This window comes from Octodon degus, unplaced genomic scaffold (genome assembly GCF_000260255.1).
Source record: "Octodon degus isolate 3935 unplaced genomic scaffold, OctDeg1.0 scaffold00168, whole genome shotgun sequence".
Lineage (NCBI taxonomy): Eukaryota > Metazoa > Chordata > Mammalia > Rodentia > Octodontidae > Octodon > Octodon degus.
The window spans coordinates 1,388,705-1,397,287 of NW_004524744.1; positions in this window are offsets into that span (position 1 = coordinate 1,388,705).

Below are 8,583 nucleotides of genomic sequence, written 5' to 3' on the forward strand. Positions count from 1 at the left end.
TTCCGCCGCACAAATCGTGTTGAGTGCTTTCCTGCTGGACGGGAGGGCGCCCGACACTGCCTGAGCCCGCCTTCACCTCTGCTCTCCATAGTTCTGTGCTCCCCTCTCCAGACGCTGCAGCTAAGGCTCTGGTGTAGCTGAGGCCACTGCCCCAGCAGGCACACACCACCTCCCCTGGGAGGTCTCATGGTGCTCCTTATGCAGGCTTGCAGAATGCCAGAGCTGTCAGAGCCTCACTCCCTTGACTTCAACTTCAAAGGATGTGGCAAACACACTCTGATACCCACAAAGCTGGACTGCCTGAGAGAGACGTGCTTTACAGCACTGCCCTGTAGAAGTAAGGAAGCTTTTAAGTCCCCAGACACATGTAGTTCTGACCTGGGAGGACTGACATTCCTGTCTCTAGCACCCAGGTGACCAGAGTTTCTGGAAGACCATCCTTTATAGGAACTGATAGTGATTCTCCAGGCAGGGCGGTACACTTCTGTGCTCCCAGCATTTGGGAGGCTGAGGCATGAGCATTGCCCCAAGTTTCAGATCACCCTGAACTACATACTGAGACCCTCTGTAATAAAAGCAATTTATGTTGGTTCATAGAAAAGTGAATTTACACTGATTTGTATTACCCCAAAGTTGAACTGGTTTGAGTTATAAGAAAACAAAAAGGATCATTGGGAACAATTCCACTTCTTGTATTCCCTTTTGCTTTCAAACTCTGGGTCAGATTCCTGCTCAGCTCTGTACAAAGAAAGGGTTGGAAAAAAATTTTATTAGCTGTAAATTTATCTAGTCTCTCTCATCCCCTTCATGTCTGAGAGTACCAACATAAGACTAATTTTAAGGGTGTATGAGGTAAAATGATTGCTAGCCTTCATAGCATCCAGTTCCAGACCCCTAAAGTGATGCCCAGAAGTTTCCAAACATAGTCACCTGGGTTATGGGAGAAGCAGAGCCTTGCAGGCCATCTCATGGTGAGAGCCTTACTTCCAGGGAGGATTCAGTCTTCCTCATGGAAACCAAGGGATCCCTCCCTTCCCAAGTAAGAATAATTCTCAATTTCAAGGGACGTGAAAGCTCCTCAAGCCCCATGGATTCCATCAGAGCTATGGAAAATAGAACTGTGATAACGGCTCACCTCAGCGGGTGCTCCAAGCTGGCCTCCTGTGAGTGTGAGCAGCCCAGTCTGAGCCTGTGCTGGTTAAGCTTTGTTCTGTAAGCCTCACGGATTTGGGAGCTGCTGAGTGCATGAGTAAAGCACACTTCTGCCTGAGTGTGGGTCAGTGGTGGAGGACCCTGTCTATCCCACTGCCCCTGAGATCTGATGCTGTTGCTCAGCTCTGCCAGCCAGGAAGCAAACCTCTCCTCTTCTCACTTGTGGAGCTGAGTGTTGTGTGCCTGAGGAGATGCACAGGGAGAGGGGGAAGGCTGACTAAGGCTGATCAAGCAGCAGAGGGACCCGGCCAGGAACCGCAGCTCTGGTCTTCTCCTGCTCTCCTGCTCTGCAGCTCTGACTCATATATTCTTCTGTGCTTCTCGTGGCCTGAAATTATTTTTCCCTGCTTAGTCAAGAATGTGCTCAGTGGGCCAAGCTGTGGTCCTTATCTCCATTTTGGGGAAGCCCTGCAAAATAACGATACCATCTTCAGTGGTAATATTTAACCACAGATTGAAGCTGACCACAAAACTATAAGCCTGAATGGATTCCTACAGGTACATGCTCCTGATTTCTGTGGTTCAGTTGATCTCCACAAGACCATCGTAGGTTTTTCATTCATAGCTCTTTCTCCAACAAAGGACCTGTGTCATCATCCACAAGGTATTTACTTCTCTGCTCTCCTAGAATTTACATAAACTGGCATGGCTTTATCATAGTGCTTGTTGAATTTAATTATTTTGGAGCACATGAAATAGCAGCATTTCTTAATGTAGCACTAATTAAAGGCACACTCAAAGCGATGTTCTTGTTGCTCTTCCTCCAGCCCAACTTGCAATCACCAGCCTGTCTGCCTTCCCTCTTCCTGCCTCAAGAGTCTCATGAGTCCTAACTGTATATTTATTTTTTGTGCAAATGAACAAATTAGCATACTTTCTTGTTCTTTATTAAATGAAAACTAGATAATTCAAAAATATTATCTTCTACACCTAAATTTAAATCTAAACACAGACCTAGTCTCATATAGCTTCAAGTAAATGCATAAAGGAGTTGAGTAATTCAAATAATTATTAGATCAACTTTTCTTTCTTTTTTTTTTTTTGTATTTTTAGGGAAGGGTCTACAAGGTGTTCAGGGTCTTACTACTAGATCTGCCTTGTATTGTCTGGCTGTTTACAGCCTATGAAGTGCTGGAATTAAGGTGTGTGCCACCACACCCAGTCTCAATTGCCTTATCAGTGCTCCCCGGGAGCAGGCTGGCAGGCCTGGGAATCAAACCTCTGGCCCATGTGCCTGCTTGCAGGCACTTTAATCCACTGAGCTATTTGTCAGGCCCTTAGATCAACTTTTCAGTTTCTTCTCCATAAGTGTTAGGCTCCTCTTTGGAAGTGGCTATAAACCCTGACCATCAGAAAACTATGTGCATAAAAGAGTAATAGGCATGTGTGAGACATCATATTTTGTGTATGCACTTAGTGATATTCATAAATAAAAAGTGATTTATCTTTAAGTTAATCTTTTCTGGTCAGTAAAAGTAATGGTTTGGGATAGGAGGATCTGTGATGTCACTGGCTCCAACATTCTGCTGTCCCCATGGTGCTGTGGGCCCAGTACTCCTCACCACTGAAGAATCACTGTGAGGGGACACAGGCATCTCACACATCTGTCTTGAACCTGCTTGGACCCAGTGGAAAGATGCCCCGCAAGGAGCGCAAAAAAAAGCTGAACCCTCTGAAAGTTGGAACCTGCAAGAAAGGCGACATTTTGAAGCCGTGCTGCCTTCCCAAGGACGAAAAGTTGCAAGTCTCTGACCCTCTTGGCCGAAGTTCGAAGATGGGTGAAACAGGCTTCACCCCGTCGGGGGTACCTTTGAAAGTTGGAGACCCCATGAACATGCGGAGAGCCGTCATGGCCAACTTGGTGGAGGAGAGGAGGAATCAGCTTTACATTGACAAGCTCCATAAGGATTTAGAAAAACGGCTGAGGGAGATTGAGAGACGGAAGGCAGACGCGGCGCTGTTTCTGCGCAGGCTTTACAGGACGACTGGTTATTTCACCAGACTGTGGTTCGACTGATGCCCCTGCAGGTAAGTGGTTCATCTCAAAGTTTGGGGCAGGAAACACCTGCTGCTCTCCTAGGATTCCAGCATGATCCAGGTTTAGCAGCCTCTAGGATAGGACTTGCAAAGTGAATGCAGCCCATGTCTTGAAATCTTGAAACATTAATTAAATTAATGTTTTCTATGATAAGAGTTTCCTAGGAGGGCTCCTAGTCACAATCTCCATTTCTGTCCTAGAAACAGGGCCATTGAGGGCACAGTTCTAGGTAGGTGAGCTTTCAGGGAGTTGGCCCATTTTATCTATGTAGTTCATGTAAAAAACCTGTGTAATTTGTAAAGGTAACACATCTGCCATTCTCCAAATGAGTAATCAGAGTGTTTTGTTTTCCCCTTGATCAGTATATCCAAGTGTCAGGCAGTTTTATAGCTCGCAGTAGAACTGCTTTTGTCTGTAGATCATGTCTCCATTTTCTTTTATAATGTTTATTTATTTTTTGAGACAGAGTCTTGCCCTTCTGCTCTATGGGCCTTGAAATGGACTCAAGCATCTTCCTGCCTTGGCTTCCCAAGATCTCCAGAAGACAGATGCCCACCACCAGGCCGAGTGCGGGACTTTCTGACGTCGTCACACATCTGTCTGAAGGATTCCAAACCAACCTTTCTGCCCTGCTAGCTGTAGCACAGGCACTGCTGTGCATTTGTTTTATCTCCTGTTCTGTTTTCATTGTTGTTTATTTTAGAAGTGTACTGCTTAGTTTATAAATATATAGGAATTTGTTATATTCTTACTTGCTCATAGCTTAACTACATTACAATAAACATGGTCTTGTATAATCCTTTGAAATGTGGTGACTCCTCTTGTGACCAGTACATGCTCAGTGTATTGTCTCATATATCCAATTAGAGTCTGTACTCTTCATTATCTGGTTCTGTGCACCACACTGCACAGGGGTTCCCAGCTCCCTAATGCCTTGGGATTACTCACTGACTTGACCCAGTGTTAGTCAGGCTGCTCTCTCTGCCTTGGTTCTGCACTCTGGCCCATGCTGAGGTTTAGACAAGGGCTAGGAGCCAGGCCTGCTCCCTCAGGTCCTCATTCCAAGAATCTAGAGACCAAAGAAACCCTCCTGTGAGTGCATGGAGATTCTGCCACATGCTCCTGGGGCACAGCTGGCCACTCTGTGCCAGAGACATTCTGCTGGGCCTGCTCACTCCTCCCTCCAGGTCAGGCTGCCCTCCCCCATTTCACTTTGAGATACTCACAGGCCCTGAGGGTGGCATGCTCTCTGCACTGCCATAGGCTTTTCTAATAGTCTCTCCACCCTACATGTATTTTTGGGAATGCCCCAAGTTTAGGTCAACCTTCTGGGTGAAACTGCCTACCTTCTAAACTGTTTTGTCTTATTTCTGCTGATTCTTGGAGAACTCTTTTAGTCCAACCACTTTGAAATTGCTTTAATCTGATTTTTAGTTATGTTGCAATTTGCCTCAAAGTGCAAGACTTTACAGACATTCAAGAAGAGGAGGAAACAGTCCCGGGCAGGCAGCGGGCAGCAGGCAGAAAGCAACAACCAGCAAACAGCCAGCAACCAGCAAGCGCCACAGGGAAGAAAATCAGCATTCCCATCTCTGCCTCTTCTCTTTTTCCAGGCTATGCTTGGATGTACTCACTCCCTGAATCCTAGCATGGAATTGTGAATCAATCCTAAAGACTAATTTGGTATCTGGGCATGGTATACTCATGTTTAATCCCAGCTCAAGTGGCTGTCGCAGAAGAAACACAAGTTTGAGGCCACCTGGGATAATTTAACAATATCTCTCTCATGGTAAAACAAAATCAAAACAGAAGAAACAATAAATAAATCAATCCAGTGACTTCCTGTTATTTTTTGTTCAATATCATACAATTATAATCTTATTGTATGCTAGATATCTGTATCTAGATATTCTGCTGTTATTTCTACATTTTTATTATTGATTTTTTTTGTTGTTGTTGTTGCAATCTGGGGTGTTTTATTTTTATAGTACTGACTTCTTGATCCAGGCCCTTATGTGGGCTAGGCAAACGTTCAACCACAGAGCCACATCCTCAGTGCCATTTTAGTTTTTTTGTTGTTGTTTGGATTTGTTTTATTTTCTTTAGACAGAATCTTAACACATTGCCCAGGTTGCCCTCAAACCTGAGAGCCTCTTACCTCAGTCATGTGTGTACCTGAGATGACAGGCATGCACCACTGTGCCATACACATTCTCGGTATTGTATCCACATAAGAAACTTAAATGTGGCAGGCCAGATGGCTCAGCAGATTAAGCGCTTGCTTAGACAGTTGCAGCATCCAGGGTTAGAAACCGGACCTGTCCTGCTCACCCCATCCCTATGGCACACTGAGCTGAGACCCTGGGCATGGTGGTGTGCTCCTGTAATCCCAGTGCTTAGGGGGCTGAAAAACAGGAAGGATCACTACAAGTCCGATTTGTGTAGTAAGTCTCTGGAAACCCTGTAGTAAATATACACACAAAAAAGGAAAAGAAACGTAAATATGTTCTGCAAGCGTGTCCTAATGAAAAACATATATCAAACAGAAGGAACAATAAATAAATCAATCCAGTGACTGGTGTGCTTTTGGGTTTTTATATATTTGGTACAGGATGTACAGGGTGTTCAGGGTCTTACTATGTAATTCAGACTCCTAGCGATCCTCCTATTTTCAGTCTCTCAAGTGCTGGGATTACAGGTGCCGCCACTACGTCCAGTCTATCCTGGTGGTTTGAGGTTTAAATGAGGAGATGAATTTCAGGGTTATATGGGAGAAGAAGTAACTTGAGAAGAATTACTGCACATAAGACACCAAAGATTCAGATGGGGCAGACAGTGACTGTAAGGAGCCATGGAAGCTGGAAAATCAGTCAAAGGTGCGTGGGCGGGACTAGGCCTCAGTGCCTAAAGTAAATAAGTGAACTCAGCCCTCAGAAAAGTATCCTGACTGGTTAATGTGGACTACTAGTCACTAGGCAACCTTGTGTTACGTGTTATTAACTTTGCAAAAGTATAAATGTAGGTTCCATTTTGCTGGTGCTTGAGTCTTGCCCATCAGGCAGACCGCAACCACCTAGCCCAGCTTTTGTCTTCTTGTCTATCTTTCTCATTCCTGTTGCCGTGTCTCCCCAGGTAGTACTGATTGCAGTGAGATGAAGGGATACCTTACATTTGGGGCCCAATCAGGATGTCTGATACAAGATAAGTGTGGGTTGAGGAATCACTTTCAAAGAGCTCACATAAGGGAGGGAATCGGATTGATTGGAGCCAGCAGTTGTCCGCACAGGTGTGCCTTGGCGCTGGTGCACTAGGTGCAGTACTTGGGGATGGAAGCTCGCTAGGGTCAGCAGAGGGCTCACTAGGGCCAGGAGCAGGCTCACTAGGGCTAAAGAGATAAAAGAGCTTGAAGAGAGAAAGTAGCTTGAGAGAAGCCTAGCAGGGAAATGTTGGATTGAGTTAAAAATGGTAAGTACAGGGTTTCAGGACCGTAAATATTTATAGATGTATATTTGATAGGTTCTGGCCCTATATGAATTGCTAAAATCATCATGATGGTCATCTAATATGGCTGAAGCCTTTTAAACAAATGCCCATCCTTCCTAAGACCACCTCCCCTCTTCTTCTCCAACTCAGCCTGGAATACAATTTCCTTTACCCTTCCTGCCATCTCAGGGAAAACCCCCAGTCAGCTTCCTCGGGTATATCTAGACATCCCCTTCAAACTCCACCCCTGGCAAAGGCCATAAAAGCCTCAGCCTCCCCTTGTTCCAATGGAGAGAATTCCTTATCCTTGCCCACATTCTTTCCATGTTCTCAAAGAAAATAAAGCCCCTTTCCCTTTTTTCTTTTGTCTGTTTCTCTGATGCACCAGGTGCCTTAAAAAAAACTATCAATGTAGACGTAAATAAAAAATATTTGTTGATTTTTTTTTTGGTTTTGTATTTGTGTTATTTTCTAAGACCACCATAAAGGACTTAGCATGGAGTACTGTTTTAAAATCAAGTTACAGGGCCAGCCAAATAGCTCAGCGAATGAAAGCACCTGCAAGCAGGTGCAGGAGCCAGGAGGTTCAATCCCCAGGCCTGCCATGCAGACCCCACCCCTGGGGCACACTGAGATGGAATTGATACTGGGCACCTGTAATCCCAGCTCTTGGGAGGCTGTAAACAGGCAGATCACTATGAGTCCAATCTAGTAGTGAGACCCTGAACACCGCATAGACTCTTTCCTAAAATTAAAAAAAAAAAAAAAAAATCAAATTACAAACCAGACAAGGAGGGTAAAGAAACAGCAGATAAGAGTTTAAACCCTCTCGTTTTGTGCAATTAGATAAAAAAAGGAAAAGTTCTCTTAAACCATGAGCTGTTGGGTCCAAGCAGCACAGCACTGGGGGTGAGGTGCGGGGGTGGGGGCACAAACCAGGCTCTGGGACGCCCCAGCCCTCTGGTCTTAGGCAGACCCAGCTGGGATTCCCCAGCTGCCTGAGCATCTGTTTGTCCCAGCCAGCCACAGAGGTTGGTGCATACCACCAACTATAGTTCTGTGTGCCGTGTGCTAATGGGGGGAGGGGGGTCATGACTGTGGTACACTGTAGCCTTGGCACTGGCTGTGCTTGTTGCTGGCACCACAAATTTGTTAGACTCAAGATAGTGCCTATGCTTAAAATCTAGGCAAAAACAAAACACTCAATGGCTTTTAAGGAGCCACAAGCCGCCATCCTGGCCATGGCAGCTCAGGGAAATTTCACTGAGTCACAGATTGGAACTCCTGCCTCAAGGGCCGTAGAGCTATTTTCTTATTCTCCCTTGCCGTTGGCATTAAAAGAAGCCAGATGGTTGGGGGAATCCATGGAGGGTTTTCTGTATCTCTGCCCTGTTTCTGAAGTTCTAGTCCCTAATAATGCAGGACAAGTTGCAGGTCTTCATGAATCCATATCTTTTAAAACCTTAAAAGAATTGAAACACGCTGTTGCTACTTATGGCCCTACTGTTCCCTTCACCTTGAGTTTAGTAGAAATGCTAGGATGACAGACTATGACCCCAAAGGATTGGAAAGGAATAGCTAAAGCACAATTAAATCCAGGAGATTACTTACTGTGGAAAGGAAATTTCTTTAAATATTGCAGGGAACTGGCAGCTGCAAATGTGCGCTTCACAATTTAGCCATTACAAAAGATTTGATAATTGCAAAGGGTGCTTTTCTAGCATAAAACCTACCTTTGCAGTGCGACTGTGTGAGCAAGGTAAGACAGCGGCCATTAGGGCCTGGAGGGAACTGCTGTGTAAGAGTGAAAGATTTTTAACTTGGCTTCTATTAGGCTAGGCCCTGATGCA